Genomic DNA, 21,324 nt, shown 5'->3' on the forward strand with positions numbered 1-21,324 from the left:
CTTGGGATACAAGCTGTAGGCACTTACAGTAGCATGAATGACTAGTGCCTTCTGTCCTCCATGGCAGAATACCCTCATGTTAGCTTTGAGATTAGGTAGAAGAGCGTTTTTCTTCGTTTTGGTATTAGGTTTCAAATTTTCCAGTGTAGTATAGGGACATGATACACTCACTAAAATTTCCTAGAACCAGCTTTAATTGAGAAAGCAATCATCCTTTCAAATACAAGAAAGATAGTCACAAATCTTGATTTTATATTCAAAATATGAATCAGTTTGTAGTGAAGATAAGGCAATGATGATGTTGCCCAAGAAGAAAGCTGGCAAAAGATAATGGAAGGTGAATAAGCCTGCTCAGACTGAGACAGTGACCAAACTGTTGGCCTTCTCACAAAGCTAGCATGATTACTGACTTATGAAAGATGGAAAGTAAAAACCTCATTCAGTCAGGGACAGGGTCCATGGTTTCCAGCCTTTTAACAGCAGTGACTCCCTCGGGAATGTTTTCTATGTCTATATCCATGCCCTGTGCACCCCATCCCTTCCCCTTGACTGTGGGGTTTCCTCCAGCTCTTCTTCAAACCCACCAATGCTGGTGGCCTATGTGATGAGCCCAGCTGGGCCTGGGTGGCTCTACCCAGGACTTTGGGCATGTTTCAGCCCTTTGCTGCTTAGGCCTTGGGTTTCAGTAGAGGTTATTTGTGTGACTTGCCCACAGGAAGCTGTTGCCTCGCCAATTCATTGGCTGCGTAAGAGCTGTTGTAGGGTTATTCCCTCAGGTGCTGGTTATGGCTCATTTGGCAGCCTGAATTTAAATACCAATGGTATAAAGAATCTTACGGTATTTACACTGTGCCATGTTGAAGGGCAAGCCATCAGTTAATCTATATCAAAGGGTAGGACCTTTATGAAACCCAGCTACAAGAGGACAGCTGTCTCGGTGAATGGGTGTTAAGCTTTTCTCATTGACTATAATCTCACTCACTCAGACTGACTAAAAGCTATTAATCCTGTGTCTCCTACAGCACCTGAGAGGAGCTGGGCTTCTCCTGCCTCTGAGCAAGCTGACAAGCAGAGGTCTGAGCAGGATGCCTGAGGACTGATGGTTCAGGTGACATCAACAACTCTTTGACCTTTGCAGGTGGTCCACCACAGCCAGGAGTAAGGATTGCTGATATGCTTGACTGCAGTAGTATAAGATATGTTTAATATTGACAGGCTTGTTTCAGAATAGAAGTTTTCTTGGAAATCCCTTAGGATTCTGCTGATGTTTTATGAGCTCAAGTCCTCACAGGCAGAAAAAAAAAAGGTAGAAAACAAGGTAATTTAGAGATTAATTGCTAATAGTGTGATACTTGACAGTAGCAAATAAATAGTTTGCTTTATATCTCCCTGTTTGCCTCACTAACTACACAAATACAAGGAAACCTTCTAATAATGTGTAATATCTGGGGAGATGGCATTTTACTGGGATTGCACAGCTCAGCCAAACCCAGGCTTGCTCTTCAATACTCAATATCTCTGCTGTCTCTTCTGATTGCAAAGCATAAACTCATTTAAACAAAAATCCACCCACCAAATCTCTTACATTTTATGGCCCGATACAGTAGTTCCTGTACCATGTACCATGTCCTATGAAGCCCTAGCCAGCCAACTGAACTTGCCCTCTAAAGATGTGGTTCCCTCTGCAATTTCAGCCTGCAGGTTGGATGCTAGAAAATACTGTGATCTTCTCTGCAAGTGTGGGCCGAGATCCTGCAAACAGATGTGCATATGGAGATAAAAACATGCTCTCTGCCCAGAGTGTGAACCCAAGTGATTTTCTTAGATTTAAGCTGTATGGTGATTATGGCTTCTGGCTCCAGTTTGCACTGCTCGCATTCACTCATTCTCTGTCCTTAAAAGAAGGCAAAGGAGACCATTCATCCAGCAGTGACTCACCAGCATAAAGTACTATAATTCACTGAAAACTCTGCCAAGCATTGGTATTTAAAAAGGAAAAAAAAAAAAGTCCAACTGAAAGAAAAAAGTGGAGTAATGAGATTCCTTCTCCTACCTGAGAAGGTGCACAAGTCTATAGGGTTTTCATAGAATCATAGAATCATAGGATGTTTGGGGTTGGAAGGGACCTTTAAAGGTCACTCAGTCCAACCCCCCTACAGCGAACAGGGACATGTGCAACTCCATCAGGTTGCTCTGAGCCCCGTCCAGCCTGACATTGAACGTGTCCAGGAATGGGGCTTCCACTGCCTCTCTGGGCAACCCATTCCAGTGTTTCACCACCCTCATTGTAAAAAAATTCCTCTTTATATCCCGTCTAAATCTACCCTGTTTTAGTTTAAAGCCATTACCCCTTGTCCTGTCACACCTGGCCTTGCTCAAAAGATTGTCCCCATCTTTCTTATCAGCCCTCTTTAAGCACTAGAAGACCACAATCAGGTCTGCCCGCAGCCTTCTCTTCCCTAGGCTGAACAACCCCAACTCTCCCAGCCTGGCCTCATAGGAGAGGGGCTCCAGCCCTTGCATCATTTTTGTAGCTCCAAGTATGATCTAGATGAGAAATGTCTTGCCTGTTTTCTCAGAGCCTCATAGTCTCTGCAGCTTTCATTTCAGTGGCCTCCTCTGGCCCTACTCCAACAGGTCCATGTCCTTCTTGTGCTGAGGGCTCCAGCGCTGGATGCGGCACTCCAGGTGAGGCCTCACCAGAGCAGAGGGGCAGAATCCCCTCCCTCGCCCTGCTGGCCATACTGCTTTTGATGCAGCCCAGGGTAGGGTTGGCCTTCTGGGCTGCCAGCTCACATTGCCAGCTCATGTGCAGCTTTTCATCTATCAGTACCCCCAAGTCTCTCCGGACAGGGCTGCTCTCCATCCTTTCTTCCCCCAGCCTGTACTGATACCCCAACCCAGGTGCAGGACCATCCCATCCTTCTGGTGTGTCAACCACACCACTCAGCTCGATGTCATCTGCAAACTTGCTGATGGTACGCTTGGTCTCACTGTCTATGTCATTGATGAAAATATTAAACAGCACTGGTCCCAGTACAGATCCCTGAGGGACACCACTTGTCACTGGTCTCCGTTTGGACATAAAGCCATTGACCACTACCCTCTGGATGAGACCATCCAATGAATTCCTTACCCACCAAACAGTCCACCCATCAAATCCATATCTCCCCTATTTAGAGAGAAGGATGTTGTGGGGAACCACGTTGAAGGCTTTACAGAAATCCAGGTAGACGGCATCTGTTGCTTTTCACTTGTCCGCTGATGCAGTCACTCCATCATAAATATATTTAAATATAACCATTGCAGCAATGGGAGTTTTAATGAAAGAAAGCTTTGATTCTCCTTTATTTGGACTGTACTTTCACCACCAGTATTTCTAGGTGCTCATCAAAGTGATGGACGTTGTACGAGATGTGAGGGTGTCATGCATTTTCAGGAGGGAACTGGTGCCCCTACTGCTCACAAAGGCAGTGCACCAGTACTAACCGCAAACGTGCTCACGCAGCTGCCCTGCCAGCTGGAAAAAAAGGTGTTAAGTGGCAGCTGTCAAGCTACAAAGGAAAGGGTGGTTCTTAGACTGGGAGAAATAAAAATTGTTAATAAAACCCCAGCGCAAAAAGCGTATCTTCCAGGATTCCTGACTCACTTCTTTGAAACTCTTTCAGCATTTCTGGCTTTATCAGATTGACATCGATTTATTATTCAACCACAGCCTACATGAACTGAACCAAAAAAAAAAAAAAAGTTAATTCATTTCTCCAAGCTTTGCCAGGAATCCTTCTGGTCAGGCTCAGCCGGGGGCAGATGCAGCAGCGTCCCTGATGTCAAGGGGGAGGGAAGGCTGTACCATTTGGGTGGTGCTAATTGGAGTGAGGCAGCCCCCTCTGTGCGCCCCGGTAAATCTGCTCGTGTCAGCTGAGAGGCTGTTAGCAGTTGAGTTTGCACATCGAGGCCCAGATTTTGGCAGGTACCCTCTATTGCAAATATTAGTAGTTAAGCATCTAACTACTCAATTGCATGTATAATTCAGGCAGGTGCATGTATAATTCAGGGAGTTCGCTATCCAAGAGACTTTCTAATTTTTGTTCCCTGTGGTGTTCATGAGCACAAAATTATGGACACTTCTTTTTTATTTTTGGTGGTGAAAAATGTGCTGCAAGGAAATGATGTTGGGATGAATCCCACCCGAAAATCTGTTCCCCAGTGTTTCAGTATACAAATGTAGACGTTAATGTAGTTCTCTGTTTTCAAACCTTGGAGCCTGATTCACTACTGCATTACACCAATATGAAATCAATCACATTGTGCTGATACACAACTGGATTAACCCAGAGGTGAATGAAGCTTATTGTTTGCAAGTGCCACTTGTCAAAGCAAAAACTATCCATTAAGAAAGAAATGTCCTTACCCTCTATATGGAAATTTGGAATTTTTAATGGCTAAAATGTGAATAAGAAAGTTAGACTGCATTTCTATATCCCTTTGTTTTTACAGTATAAAATTTCCAGAATATGGCAAAAATATATACAAGTCCTAGCCAGGTCATAATTTAGCATAAAATAAAACAAGACATTTAATCCTGGGGAAAAAAAATGAGAATGGTAGAACTATCAAACTATGTGTGCAATTTCCTTGTGCTCAAATTGCATTTTCTCCCTTCAGTGTTATACGGAACAGGGTCTTGCCCTCTAGATTAGAGACTTTTGCATTAGAGGAAACTAGGTTATGTCTTCCACTGTCAGAGATAGAAATTATGAGCTGGAGTGCATTTTAGCCAGTCACTCTGAAAAATGTTAGCCCAAGGGGGTAATAATTAGAACTGTTTTTGTCAGGTGACTGCATTTTAAGCAGTGATGTGTCTGAGAATTTAGCTGAGGGGTTTAATATAAATATAAATATTTTTTTTCAGTCAGCACTGTTGCCAGGATTTTTTTCTTTCAGGTTTTTTTTTTTATTTCAAAAGTAAGCACTTTTCAGAAATTATCTACTAAAATGTAATACTGCTTAGCTTTATGGTGACCTGATAATATTATTTCCTTCAGAAACCAATAATTCAGTGCAGTCTGTGAAGTTCATACATATAGTGATAAACTGGCCCATTATTTCTTATATTCTCAAGCACATATGCATAGAAAATGCATGCAAATAAAAAATATCTTACAATTTTCCCCCTAAAAATGTAAAATACATCCAATTTAATGTAATGTTCTTAATTCACACTAAGAAAATAAGTGCTGAGCAAGAGAAGATATCAGAATTAGTGTCCTAATGATAAATAGTTCTGCTTTTCTTTTGAAAACAACGTTTGTTTCTGATCATTGCCCCTAGATGAAGGAAGAAGCAGGACGAAATTTTGGGGGTGGGTGGTTGTTCTGGCACCAAACTCGAGTCTGAAGTGCCAAATTAGGACTGAGATCCGACGCTGTGACCCCGTAGCTGGGAGTGGACGGCTCCTGTTTGGGCAGGGGTGTCCACCCACACAGAGCAGCTCCCAGGGCTGAAGGCCCAGCATACTCATCACGAAATCCCCCATGCATTGCAGGAAGGACTAGAAACAGCTTCATTTCTTTTGTTAAGCATTTACATGAAGACGGAAGTGCTTTAATTGATGGCAAGAGCTTTGTTCTTGTTAATAAAACCTCTCAGTCTTTGATTACCAAACTTACTCCTGAATAATTCATTTACTTTCCCTTTTTCCATCTTGTGGGTATTTAAGAAGTTGTGCTGACATGAAGACAGCTCCTAGCCTGGAACTGCTCTCTGCTAGAGCTAGCGGAGAGGATTTAATGATATCGCTGGCTCCATGCCAGGCTGTAAATATTGCACATCAGTTCTAAAAGCGGGATCAACTAGGAGTCCGGCAAAAAAAAAAAAAAAAAAATCTGAAACGTTGGCCCATAGGTTTTTATCACTTGAGAAATTCCAATGCCAGAGGCCCTGCCCACGTGAAGTTTACAGTTTCACTTAACTGATGGGATGGTCAGGTTCCCTAGCTCAATGGAAAAACAGTCAATAAGTTTTTTCCCCCTAAAAAATAAAAGCTAAACAGTAAATAATAATTTCAACACGTGGAGGAGGTGTGAGATATAGACTGGGTCTCTATATTTTGGAGTACCTATTTGCCTCTTCTGCCCGCATAGGTACGATTCAGCTCGTTCCTAAATAACATGCACAAGCCAAATCCTTTTTGCATTACTCCTGGGAACAGTCCCATCAGTTTCAATAAGTTTCTTGTTTGCTTAGAATAAACAGGATTTGCCTTTATGTCATTTCTATAGACAGGTAAAGATTTTCTGTATTACATTTGATATAGTCAATTAATTATGTTCCTACTATACACATGAAAGCATGTATTTTATATTCATTATTTATTTAGAATCAGTGTTATTAATTGTTAATTTCTGAATCATTAGCAGATTAGCTAAACAAACTAAATCTATATCTAAATATGCACATACAATATATGTATTTTTGTTACTAAAAATGAGCAGAGAGTCCTGTTCTGAGGTTAGTGTAAACTGTTATTTAGCTTCATATTTTGTTTTTAAAATATTTTTAAACACATGAACAGCATCCTACTTCTAAACCTTTATTTGCTCAGGTTTATAAATTTGCTTCCTCATACGAAGACATGGAGACAATTTAAATATGAATGCCTTTTCCTTCCTTTCTTCTTTTTTTAAATAAGTGCTGTAATAGACCTACCAAGGTTAATATTTGTCCTTGCACCTTCAATGAATCCATGGTAAGAATGTTTTTTATTGCTCTGCCATAGCTAAAATTGCTTAGTCCATGCTATCTATAAGACACATCATTTTTCAAACGAAACTTCCAAGTTTCATCAGAAAAGAGCATATCACACTCGATGCAAAGTGAATGAGTATTAAAATACAGGGAACATATGACAAACCACCTTTAGAGGAATAACCTCACATTTTATAAAAGACAATAAAACCTTTGTTTATGAAAACATAAAAAATGCCAGCCTAGTTCTCCTGAAACCTTAAGTGGTTTGTTCTGTTAATCCCAAACAATTTTAATTACTTTAATAATTGTACTTACATGCATATAGCTGTTGAAATAGTCTTTGTTTTGGCCAAAGGACTTTAAAGGATGATGTTAATTTTCTGTAATAGTTGAATGTTCACTTTTAGGAGAGGAACAAGGTGGGACACCCCAGGTTGTAACAGGACATAGCATCCACAAGAAGAGGTAAATTTTGTCCATTGCTTCAGACCAAGGTATGTACGTCTATGACATGCTGACAGGAACCATTCCTTTTGGGGTTTCCAGCCTTTATGTCAATCCATTTTTTGGCACTGGGATGCAACCTAAAATTAGCTAACAGATGCGGTGGAGAATCACATCAGCCTTGCTTCACTGATATGTTCAATGACAAGGTAATCCTTGAAAGAAATTAATTTTGTGTCTGAAATATTTAGTGGGATTTCTAGCCCATTGGTAAGGGTTTCTGAAGCTTTCCCCACAAAGCTATGTCCTCACTGCCACTTTCTCCCTGGAGATGGAAGCCAACGAACGGGTTTACTGAAAGAGCTACAGCTTTGTTCTGGAGGGTTTTCCATCCCAGGACTTCTGCCATCTTTTACAGGCCATATTCGTGGCCCAGGATCATCTGCTCTAGTCCAGATGATGCTCCTAATATGAACAAGTATTTAAAGCAATTTGCACCTTCAAAGAAATTCAAAATAATCAGTGTCCTTGCAAAACATAGAGTGAAATGTTTTGTGGTTTACATGCAATGGGAGTCAAGGCATGGACTGATGTTTGTGTAGCTCAAGGTGTTACTCCACCTAGGTGGTTGTCATTAGCTGGGAACTAGGAGTAGATATGTCAGCCAGAAGATTGGGATAGATAAGAACTACTCCTTATCCGCTACAACAGACCCCAAATTAACTCAGCTTTTTGAGGAGTTTGAGCTGACAGCACTGACTCCATGCTGAAGCAAATGAGGAGTCTCTGTACAGTGGGGAATGGCATCTTCCAGAAAAGTGCTACTAACAAGCAGGGTGGGAATCTCCAACCACTCTACATTTTTTGCCGAGGGAATGTACTTCCATTCTCACTGTCAACATTCAAAAAGCAACACAAATGTCCACCTTGTCTCACAGCTCTTTCCTTATCTCTCTGCATACTGGTGACCAATGATTATGAGTTGTCCTCATCACTGAACTTACCAAATACTCTCTGATCAATTCTCCATACCCAACAATATTACTGATATTGCTGTGCTTGTAATTCATTGATACTTCTTGGATGAGTCCAGTCCATTAATATGAGTCTACAGTGAACAGAAATAAAAAATATTCCTGGGTGGAGTACATGTATGTCTCATTTGTTGATCACAGCTCAGACACTGGGGTCTTTCCCTCTTGCTGGTGTAGACCTTCTGTCCTACAGACCTACCCTACGGAACCTGGGGGAGTATAGAAGCTTTGAGAGACAACTCTCCTCGGTAATGACAAGGCTAATTTCAGGCATAGCTTTAACAATAGGTCAACCTTCAGTTTCAGGAGGTTGTCCTTCCCTTTCATAAAAATAACATTAACTATTATAGTACATTTGCTTTTCTTTTTTTTCCCCTTCTTTTCATAAGTACACAGAGTTGAATGAGGGTTCACATTCTTATTTGTCCAGTTATCATACAAACCTAGTGTTTTCTGATGTACACAACTTGCACAAATTTAAAGAGACACTGTTGAAATGTAATCCCCCTTTAAGGGTTCTTAGGCCTTTATAAATTCAAGATACATGCCAAGTCTTTATGTGAATTTTCTCATAGCAAAGACTTCACTACTTGCTCTGTTAGGAAAAAAAACAGTAAATAAATAAATGCCCAGATGCTCACAATTAATCCTACCCTAACAACCAGTGTGTGCCCAATTAAAGACATTAGCTAAAGAACAAAGTTGCCTTGTCAAGGTTGTTATGAGAGTGAGTTAAAACCCCATGCTACTATTATGAGAAATGCAGTCATTTGTACATCAGGGGGTGTTAAGCTGGCAAGTGCTTTAGGATCTACTGGGATGAGAGGTGCTGTAATTGAGAAAACAGTGAAAAATGAGGCAAATGTGGGATTTGCAAGGAAAAGAGAATTCATTTGCCTGACAATGTGAAGAGACTGTCATGAATTGTGTCTACTAACATACAAACAGAAGGGGAAGCAAGAACAAAATCAGTATTAGTACGCAAAAGCACCATTCTACTGACTGCAATGAACTTTGTCATCACTCATAACAAAGAAAATAAAAGAGAAAGCTACGCAGAAAAAAATTATAATTTTGCCACCCCATAAAATGGGCTATTACAGAAAAACATTTAAATATGATTCTTTGCAGGTTGCACTGTTCTGAGCAGGTCCCAGGTTTCTCACTTCATAGGCCAGCTCACTGGAAAAAAAAAGAATTATAACCTTTTTTCTTACCTGAACTCATGATTCAACAATCAGAAGAAACTCTTTATCTTGAGCAAGGCTGTGAACAGTGGAACTAGTAAGTCCTTGTGGTCTTCTGGCTCTTCTCAAACTGGCATGCCTCAGCAGTCGGGTTTGTGGGTTCAGCTTCAGGTTTTAACAGAAAGCTACAAAGAATCTCAGGTTGTGAACTGATGCTTTCATTACAAAGTGCATTGATATGGATTTCATGATAGTTTGTGGTAGTATGGTTTAGGGGAGATTTTTTTAAAGCCTTTTCAGGAGAGAGGTATGATCTTGCTTGAACTTGCTTTAATCCTGTAGATAGCTTGACACCTATGTCTTTCTAAATCCTGGCCTTTCCTAATGTTAACAGTTGTTAGACTTTGATGAACCAAACTACTTGGAACAGATTTCCAAAATATTTGAAAAAACCAGGAAAACATAAAAAAATAGTACAGAAAATGACGCTTTGTTAAGTATTCACTCTAATTTGGGCTCTAATTGGTGCCTTCTTCATCTTATAGAATCACAGAATCATGGATTCGTTTGGGTTGGCAAAGCTCTTGAAGCTCCCCTAGCCCAACCGCCCCCCTACCCCTGCCATCCCACCCCCAAACCCTGGCCCTCAGCACCACCCCTGCCCGGCTGTTAAATCCCCCCAGGGCTGGGGACTCGACCCCTTCCCTGGGCAGCCCCTTCCAGCCCCTGACAGCCCCCAGGCAGTTGTAGGCAGCGATGAGGGCTCCCCTCAGCCTCCTCTGCTCCAGGCTGAACCCCCCCAGCTCCCCCAGCCGCTCCCCAGCAGCCTGGGGCTCCAGACCCCTCCCCAGCTCCGCTGCCCTTCTCTGGACACGCTCCAGCCCCCCCAGGTCCTTCGGGGAGGGAGGGGCCCAACCCTGACCCCAGCACTCGAGGGGCGGCCCCCCCAGTGCCCAGCACAGGGGCACGCTCCCTGCCCTGCTCCTGCTGGCCACACCACTCCTGATACAAGCCAGGATGCCGCTGGCCCTCTTGGCCACCTGGGCACCCTGCTGCCTCCTATCCAGCCCCCTGGCAACCAACCCCCCCAGGGCCTTTTCCACCAGGCAGCTTTCCAGCCACTCTTGCCCTTCTCAAACACCTCACACTTACTGGTCCTTATTTATGACTAAAAGTCTACACATAATGTACTAAATAAATCAGGACTGACCTCTTCCACATAATTTGTGGCTTCTTTACACCTGTTGTATTTCAACTCCGATCATCATCATCTCCGAGATCACCATTAATTAAAATGCAATTGAACGTTATTAAAAGGTCTGGAGGCCATATCCAAAACCTTTTACTCTTATTTTACACTTTTTAGTTTTATGTACCAGACCAACCAACAACAATCTGCTAGGTTACTCTTATATCCATTGTTAATATTTTTTAAAAGTCCTGCTCTTAATCCTTTACGCTTAAGACTGAGCTACGGTGCTATGGGAAGGACAAATGACTGCCTGCCTTCCAGTCTGGTCCAAAGGGAGAAAAATTTCCAGAATGTTCAGGTTACAAATCTTCATATTTCCCTCCCTGTGTGGTCCCTTTAGATAAGGGAAAATTGCATTTAAGTGAACGAGCAGTGCCTGGCTGGAGATGTGTGTTATTGCCAGCACTTGTGGAATTCAAGCATTGGTTTGTACAGGGGACATTTTGCAGAGCAGGGACCTCAGGATCCGGGCTTGCCTCTTCGCTCAGCTACTTCCATGTTTAAATCTTCATGCAGTGCCTTGCTCTAGCAGCGATTTTCGCAGGACTAGGGAAGAATAGGGGTCTGATCGAAACAGGTCACAGTGACAGAATGAAGTTGTGGACTGGAAGGCTTGGCATGAGCAACTAAGTAAGCGAGATGGAATGTCACTCTGCTTTCCTTACGCTCTTTACACTCCTTTAATGTTAGAGGAGTGTGCTCTAACCCTGCCGCAGCATTCAGCGAGGAACAAAATTTGTCAGAGAATCTCCGTCTCTCTCCCCTAGATTTTATATTTGCTTTTTGTTTGGTTTTTTTTTTAATGAAATAAGATTCATTTAGGCAGAGAAGGGTGTGGGTTTTCTTCTGTGTCTGATAGTAGGCTTATAATGGGAGCTTTATGCTACTTTTGGAATCTTCTTTTTGCAATATTACTGAGGTGAACTAATAAACCCTTGCTCAGCCCGTGATGATGCTGTGGAGCTTCAACGCGTGATACCTCTGGGACCAAGCGTCTCGCAAGACTCACATAGGAATGGCTGGGTACATGCCAACAAGACTTCTAATAATCCAAATAGACGTAATCCAAAGATGTTTGTTGAACAAATATACCATCTCAAACTCAAAGGTTTGTGCAAATCACCCACTCTCAGGAATCAAGAAGAAACACCAGTAGGTACAGATTCACTCGCTGTGCCTAGTGGTGCATCTTTTTCGTTCATTAAAGCACCTATGAGACCCAGCGGACCACAGTCTTGATTTAGGACATCAGTACTTATGTTGCCTTTTATTTGGTGCTGATTAGTGTGACCTAAAATAACAAAAACTGGCATAGGCATTCTGCATCTGGTCCTTCTCTATTCAGCTGTCTTCCTTTCAGCCAGAACTTAAAAACAAGAAAAGCAACTTTTCTTTAAAAGGACAAGTTAGCTGTTTTGCCTCTATATACGGTTACTTTTCTGACTGTTTTAATCTGGTGGATAAGGTCAGCTAGATCCTGAGCCTATATATTTTAAATGTTCTACTCTTTAGTTGAAAACTATTCATAATTTGTGTTGTGTTCACACAACTATGCACAAGCTCTGCACTGTGCTGATGACAGTAGTTTATCTGCAATTCTCTTCCCACCATTCTGTTACCCCAGCATTTTTTCAGGTTGCTGTTTTATATAAATTTGACTCAACAGTGTTTTTCTTGGCTATGCAAGCGGTAGCCATCCAGGAAGCAGAGCCTTATTCCATGACCTCAGCTGACATTGTAGATGATGCTGAAACAAAAGCAATGCAGTCAATAAAACAGAACCATATTGGCTGGAGCTGCAGAATAAAATCCCTGAGCGGATCCAATGCAACATCTCATATTAGAATATAGAAACTAGTTTGGGAAGGTGGTGGGATACAGGCTGATTGTTCCACAAGGTTCCAGGCTTCTACAGCAGTGACAGTGACTTAAAAAAGACAATCCAAACAGCAAAGCAGATGTTCTTCAAAAATAATTTTCAGAATAGCTATCAGCAAAGACAAAAATTCCTCAGAACCAATGGAAATTTTCATTTCATATTCAAACCCAGGGTTGGGTTCTGGTTGAAGCAGTTATTCAACACGCCCAGCTGTCTAAACCCATGGTTCTAAATCAGATGAAGGGTAATTGTGCCCAAGCATCTAATGGACTTATTTAAACAGCACAGCAAAACAGGAGGGTGTTAGTTCAGGGGCTTTTTTTTTCTTTTTTTTTCTTTTTTCCAAATTGTGCTAATAAAATCTTAAGAAACCTTTTATCCCATAAAAGGTTATGTTTTCATACATGCTGTTTATGCTTTCAAAAGGGACAGTATGCAAGTCCTGATACTTCATCATATAGGAAGCACTTAAAACATCCAAGGCTGCCTCTGAAACGAGCTTTCAAGAGCAAGAAGTTTTGCCAATCCCATTTGAATTTTTCTTGAGAAAAGTGCTCTTTTATTAACACCCTCCCCTTTCCTGGAGTGGGTAAAAATGGCCTCAGTATTCTCATGGGAAAAATGAACATTCCCCCAAAGCTTTGGAAGATACAGCAAAAAACAGTGCCTCTTGCCAAGAATAAAATTGAGCAAGTCTGAAATGTTTAGAGCTTCTGATTAAACCTTCAGTGGTATGTTTCTCTTAGACAAAGCATTTGTCATAAGTAGCATGTCTGCTAGAGTATGATTTATGCCACTGGACTGAAATTGGCTGAATAATTTATGCTGTTTATTGTTCAGTAAAGATTTTTCAAAAAAAAGTAGAACAAGCGGTGTGAAAAAAAATGGGAGATAGACAAAAGTATATATTGAGGAATATTGGTAGTCTTAAGGAAAAAAAAAGTTATTTTCTACATTTAAAGTTAATAAAGTGAATCTAGGGGGAAAGCACACCTTACCATACGGACAATTCTAATAGGTGAACATTGTCAGCATTTTCAATGAAACCAATTGGCTAAGAAAAGCTGCCAAATAGGTGTGAAATGAGGTGAAATTACTAGGGAAACACTTTCTTTTAAGGTACTTTGCTTTGTTCCTTGCAGTGCCTTGCAGCAAAAAATTTAATTTAAATACTGAAAATGGAAAGGCAGCTATATTGATTTAAATTTGCTAAGAAAGTCTCGGAATCTATTTCCTCTTTCTCAGAATAAGTACATAATGTATATATAAAGATGTACATGTGAAAAATAGATATTACATATATAATACCTTCAACTTTTCTACTCTTTATGTGTGAATCACAGTTTGTTAGAACCTACCACTATGTGTATTAGCATAAAACATATAACTTGAATTGTCAGTTTATAAAATTTTCAGAATGTATGATTATGGTTCTGGTCTTACTCTAAATTTTTACACAGCTTGTATGATTTATTTTATCTGTTGAAACACTGGTTTTATGTTAACACATATTTTTTTTTTTTTTACTTTTTTAACACATAAATTTAATACCCTGAGCCTATTGCAGAGGCAGACTTGCGGACAAAAGGATGGATGGATGGATGGATGGATGGATGGGTGAACGGATGGATGAGTGTGCAGAAGCGGGGGGCAGGAAAAGCATGTGGCTCAATTCAGCTGGAAGTATTTCACCGATAACTCACTGTATACTGTGGCTAAAAATATTTGAAATGTTTACAGGCTGCATAATATATATGTTTGACATATTAAAGCAGACTCCTATCAGCTGCTCAGTAACCATTCCAGTGAAACTCCTTAAAAGAAATCAAGCAAAATCACAGCCACCAGTCTGCTGTGCTGTTTCTAATTTGAAGGCAAATTCATCTCTGACACACAGCAGATTCCATGCAGGTGGAAGCAAGCCCCTCACTGCTCCTCTCTCTGCCAGTCAAATTATGTCATCAGTGAAGGATCACTGGTTTTTAATGATACGGTGGCCTCCATACTGAGAAGCAGGTCCTCACAGAGCAATATGCATAGCCAATAAAATGGCTGTCACCAAATTACAATTGACACTTAACATCACTAAATCTGCAGTGTAATTCCTTGTGACAGTTGTGTAGGTATATTAGAAGAAAATAATTTACTTCAAACCCAGCATGTAAGACACATTTTCCTGAGTGTAATTCATGTCACATTTACAGTAGCCAAAGCAAGCAGTCTCGAGGCAACCTTAATCTGGGAAGAGATCATAGATACTAACATGTTCATTGAAGTATGATTATTTATGCGTGCAATAAACAAAGCTAGAGCAGTTGTTCATTGTAGGTTTTAATTGTTATTGGGGATTTTAATTGTTATTGGGTTTTAAATGAATATTAGCCTCTTTTGCTTTAGGGATTAAGAAAACTATAAATACAAAGCAACATTTCAAATGGAAAACTGGCATCGCTGGAAACAACTCGACTTTTTTCTGGACCAGAAGCCAAACACAGGCATATAACTCCGTACTTCCCCTCCTCGCCCTCCCCACATCACCCATCGCTGTGTGTGAATTTGAATGTCTGCATGCTTTGGCATGTGTCACAGCATTAGCATACACTATGGGCATTTAACTCCAGAGATGCTTGTGGGCACGGGGAGCACCAGCACCAAAGTGGGCTTCCATACCTCTCCTTCCTCTGGGTGATGCTGAAGAAAAGGTGGGACAGACAAAAACACTCTCCTCCGGCTTACCTGTTTTGATACATTCACCCAGAGTGGATTTGCAGGGAGAACCTGCTCTGTCCTTATAAGCATATATAAATGTGACAGAGTTAAAGGTCTTCACTCCTCAGGATGAAGTGGTTTGAATGCCTGGCGAAATGGGACTGCAAAAAATTCATTCCAACTTTGTCTCCAGGCAATTCACCTTTGGCCCAGTGATGATATGAGTCTTTCTGCTGATGGGGAAGGTATAATAAGTCAGGTCAGGCAGTCTTCAGCAGGCAGAGGCCTATTTGTTAGCAGAACGAAGCAGGTGTAGCATTTTGTGCTAGATTAGCTCATCCCAGCATGAGAATTACCTTACTGGAAGCCCTCAAGGTTACACATGAAATATATGAGGCGGGTGCTCATTCTCCAAACGGCCCCTGTGTACAGGTAAGTGGGTTTATTTTAAAAACCCAAACATGAGGACATGAATCAACGGGTGTGAATTTTCCCCTTCTTACGCACCGGCTGAAAAATCGCCTGCAAATGAAAAGGCTGCCGAGGTCTCGGCTCACACGGCTGCCCTCCTATGCCAGAACACATCAGACCAACATGAGGGCGTCCCTCTCGTGCCATCCTTTCCTTTGCAAACCATCAGGCAAAAACTGAATGCAATTAGAGGCCAGAGCTTGGAACCCCTGGTTCTTTGTCCCATCCACGATCAGATGTGAAAAATTAATCAGGAACACAACTGAAAAACAAAAAAAAAAAAAAAAACACAAAAAAGAAAGGTGCAAAATTCCTCCACCCCTCCCAAACAAGGCTGAGCAAATGCCAGGTCTTCCAGCAGATTCCCAGAAGCTCAGCACACCTCCAGGGGGTGATGGTGGCTGGGAAAATGGTCACTCTGAGGGTATGGGTTTGCTGTTGCGGCTTGCTCCCACCCCACATCAGCAGGGACAGGGGGCATCCCCAGCCCTCCCAGCTGTGGCTGGAAACCCTTTGGAGTGCTCCAGATCAGCAGAGGTGGCCCAGAAATACTCTCCACAGCCAGTGACCCTTGAGAACCCTAGTGTCAGCAAAGAAGTGGTTAGGTTCGGGCTTTTAGGGCTGCAGCATTCGGAGCTCATGGAAGCCATATGAAAGCGGTTCCTCGCAGGGCAGCAGCTGACTTTGAGCATCCTAGGGACAGCATGGGACTCCTGTACTTCAGTGAGGCTGCTTGGTGCTGCAGCCCAACATGTCTGTCAGTGCAGGTAGCAAAACAGAGGACTCTATGTGTTTTGGAATCAGAAAACAGTGTGGGATGTGGTGGTGAATTTTATTTTTTTTTTCTGTCTAGACGGGCAGACCTGCTTCAGGAAATATTGCTGTTTCCCAACCGTCTCTGGAAAGACCTGGCTCCATGGAACTCCAAGGGGAATTAGAGTGGTGGCATGAGCTTGGGAAGAGCTTTATTTTTCCTTCCAGCAAATCACTGGAACAATTTGACAATGCAGATTCTGAAAACAATTTAAGTGGCACAGAATTACAAGTAGTGGTACTTTGCAGAAAGTAGTCCTCGGCTCTCAAAGTCAATACCCACCAGGGTCCAGATGAAGTAACTTTCATGGAGCATTGCATACCAGAGGAGATTTTTTTTAATCTGCTGTCTTTGTTGTGTTGAACACAATAGCCCATTGTATTTAAGATTTCATTATAACAGTTATTTTACAGCTGGCTCCACAAACTATCTATGAGCATCTCTTTGGAGCTTTTATAATTCAAATAAGTCAATGCTCCATAATTTACCTGCTTTTTCAGAGCTGCTGAGCAACTGCAACTGGTATTGAATCCAATATACAAAAGTGTCCAAGTGATATAAAGAAGGTGAATTTCATTATTTGTCTGAATGCCGTCTGAAAGTTTCCTCTCACAGAGGTTGCACTGGAAAGACATTTGCAAGGGGGGCGGTTCGTGGAAAGCAAATAGCGAAGCTGTGCACCCGCAGCACGGGCACTGAAGAGGCTGTCGTCAACGTGAGAAGGCCAAACCCTGGTAGAAAAGAGCTACAGAAGCGCATCCCTGCTTGGAAGGTTATTTATTTGCATGCCTACGGACTAAACACAGGTGTGAAGGACAAGCTGGGAATGAGATGAAGGGAAAGAAAAAGGCAGAGTTATATGAACGTGTACCTGGATCATCTGTCTGGAACTCGTCACTGCAAAGGCAAAAAAAAAAATTATCATGAGCCAGAGAAAGATTCGGGAGGTGCCGGTGAACATGAATAATTTAGCAGTCAATAATGAAATGCACTGTAATCTTTAGCAATAACTGAAGAACTTGGATTAAATCCTTAATAAGCTCATTATAAAATTGTACAATCCAGTTTAGAAAACACATATTCATCTTTTTATTGGCGTAGTCTTGTGGATATCCTGGCAAACACAAGTAAAGTGATGCAAAAGCTTAAGTGACAGCAGGTGGAATCTAATCTCTCTGCCCTCCTGCTCTGCCAAATAGGGCCGTATCGTCGCTGCCTTCCAACCTGAGCTGATTTGTCACACAACACATGGCCTATTACCTCATTACCTCACGAGCCTCCTTGGCAGAATTTCTACCCTGAAGACATCTTCTTCAGTTGCTGAGATCAGTGATGTTGCACGTGAAACTTGGGAGATCTCTGGTGGGAATGCTCTCTTTTTGAAGCATGTTTATTGTTGGCTGTCAGGGGGAGAGTCTACTGTGCACATACATACATGTATACACAGGCTGTCATTGCTTCTCCAGCTCTCATTTGCCTATTTAAAAATTGTTAAAACCCACAAATGCTCACAAAGCAGCAGTCACTGATTACATGAAAATTCTTCTGACCCAATCCCCGAATCTTGGTAAAACAACTTGTCCCACACCCAGCCAGTATAGCATCTTGCTCTCTTTCCCCCTCTTCCTTCATATTTTACAATCAAATTGCACTCCCTTTGCAGCCTGCTATGCCTGACGGGACCTCTGTGAAATCAAAACTGCTCCTACATGAGCTTTTATTCTTGATACAAGTCTAAACATGGATGGTGGGTGGGAGTTTTAGCCTGCTGTTCGTCTACTGTGCATTGTTCTCTGACCTTGCCATACCTCACCTTCAGTTAGCGGTGGCTTGTTTTGGGATGCTCAGTTTCTGTAGCCTGGAAATTACAAGACTGGTCTGAATTTCCTAACAACTGTTCTGTGTCTGTTTCTCCTAAAAATAGCAGTACATCCTATTGGACAGTACTTTCACATCATTGAGGGAAATGGTGCTGCTTCCCAGAAGATATTGAAAACTTGCCAGAGACACGGTAAACGCTAGAGTAACAGAATTTGAAAAACAGGGGAGCACAGCTGAACGTAGTATTAGGAAAGTTTATGAGTTTGCTCACACTTACGGGACATGGGGGACACACAAATTATGTCCCTCTCTCTCTTCAGACTCAGGGTCATGAGTTTGACTTCATCTTTAAAACTTCCCTGGAAATTCAAACTAGTTTTTCCACCTCTGCGGTCAGAAATGGGCATAGCAAAGCCAGTTCTACTAGTCTTACCAGTCCTACTAGTCCTACTAGCAGTCTAGGTTACCCCTGTTCAGCCCTGCAGTCCTGCTTCATCAGGTAACCTTGCAACAACCTATTTTTATGTAAAAATCAGAACAGATTTTAGAGGCCAGTCATCTGATTCATCAGATACCACATGAAAAATAGGCTTAAGTGCAATTTGACTAACCAAAGGAAGATCACACCAGACTTTTGGAAAAGTTAACTTGGACAAAAGAAATGAGATAAATCACAACTAACTTGGCTTCAAAAAAGTACCTGATTGCGTGACATGTAAAAATCCATGTAAAAATCGTTGGTAAGGCTGGAGGGGCTGGGGCTGGTGTAAGAAACACTGCTCTCTGTTGAATTCAAAGACTAAAATGGTTTAAAATGATTTTTTTTTGGGGGGGGAGGGAAGTTGTTACTGAAGTTTCTCAAGATTCTTAGGAACAAACTTACTTGAAACTCTCATTAAAGTTTAGAGGGAAAAAACAGTATGTGGTGATAACACATGCTTTGGTGGCACCTTCAATACAGAGGGAGAATAAAAAATAATTTTGAAAGATTTGCATGACCCTGCAGGCTGCAGTGAGAATAATGGGATGAAATACAGCAGGAGAAGGTATCAGGTCACAGAGGTAGGTACTTTCACCACAAATGAGTCCGTTCAGGGAAAAAATATGGCCACTTGTTGAAGTTTAGGTATACTAGACAAAATCCTTTATATGATCTATTAGTTGAATTTTGACAAAATATTCCTGCATTACAGTCAGGAAGAGGTTGCACTACATTAATAAGTGGCACTAATTGTGCCCTGGAGCACAGCATGGCAGAGAGAGGGGCAAACCGAGGATTTTGCCTCGGCTGTCCCTGTTCTCTTTGCAACTCACTGCAATCTGCAGTGAATTTTCAAAATTCAGAAACTGTCATTCCAGCAGCAATGGATAAAGGTTCTTTATACTCTTTCTCTCATCCTACTGGGTTCCCACATTAGCACAAGCCGGAATTTGGCACACAGGGGCTGCTTTTTGCAGAGATGCTTACATCTATTTTAGGAACATCTGCTGTAATAAAAAAAGTGTGGCACATACTCCATGACTTGCCACATAATCCTCATGTGGCAAATAACTGAATATAAAATAAATCTGACAAAACTAATAAACTACAGCAATGCCAGGCATAATAATCAATAATGTAACTCTGCTTTTAAGGGATGAAACATGAAGGTCACATTGTGGCTAATTGCAAACATTGCAACCCAAAACATCACAGCTCATTGTGAGACTATAATTTTAACTTCATGCTCAGTCAGATCACATCAACGGCATGAGGCTCAGTGACCTTCTGCGAGTTGGCCAAGATCTCAAACAATAGGCCAATGTAGCCATCATTATACCTTCTAGCAGAGTGGCTATTAAGGCCTCTTTTTTTCTAAGGAGTCATCAGACAATAATTGCTAATTGAAACTACATCACAAGTGAATTTTGATATCTAACAACGAATGCAAATATGTGACTTAAACACATTAAAGGCAATTTAATAATTAGAGATATATCTGTGGTAGCACACATTAGAGGATGCTTTAAGACCTCTATGTGCAGAAAATTCAGACAGCAAGTTTCCAAGAATACTGCAGAATAAATGAATGCATTTTCATGTCTCAGATCCTCTTGGCCTATCTTAAAATCTTGGGTTCAGCAAACAGAAAATGTTCACAGAACCTGTATGCACTCAACATAATAAATATTAGATGAACAATGCACCTATGTTTCTGTCTTTCACCCCTGCAACCTCCCTGACCCGTTAGAAAAAATAAAGTCAAGTCATATTTTCCTTCAGTTTTTACAGAATGTGCTCTGTACAGTATGGGCATAAGGGTTAGCATATATCTAATAGATAGCTGAATGTGTCAGATAGATGAATCAGCCTTCTGTGACCTGATGCTATAGTGAATTATTAGATTATATGATATAAAATGTTCAGACATCCAAGGAGTTTTTGACTATTCCAGACTAGGAGCAAAGAATGAGAAAAGTCTTTTGTCATTACTACCATCTGCAAAAAAACTGGGGATCATACGGTATACACCTATTATTTTGTTGCATTCTACCTAAAGAATAGGAAGCACTAGTTACATGGTACGTGTCTTTTACAGTTTCCCATAAAATAGCTCCACACTGTGATGCCAGAAACATAATGATTAACTTTTACTTTTTTAATTTTCTGTCCTGCTACCCGTTCAGAAGTCACGAAGACAGCTTAGTCAGTTGTCAGCTGATAAAAGGCCGCTCAGTTAATGCTATATGTTGTTTGTGGGTCTTAAAGGTGATGTTTGCAGCAACCTTTTTTTGCAGGAACACACAGCTCCACGCTGATGGTTGGTTCTCTGTACCTGTGCACCCTACTCTGGATTTATTTGCACATCAGCTTTACATCCCACAGCGAAACTTCAGGGTGGAGTTGGGGTCCACCAACCTGCTTGTAGAGCAGATAAACACCTCCCTATTCTGGCTCGACTGTAAAAAAGAATTTGTCAGAG

The sequence above is a fragment of the Egretta garzetta genome, unplaced genomic scaffold (assembly GCF_000687185.1).
Source record: "Egretta garzetta isolate BGI_Z169 unplaced genomic scaffold, ASM68718v1 scaffold12, whole genome shotgun sequence".
NCBI lineage: Eukaryota > Metazoa > Chordata > Aves > Pelecaniformes > Ardeidae > Egretta > Egretta garzetta.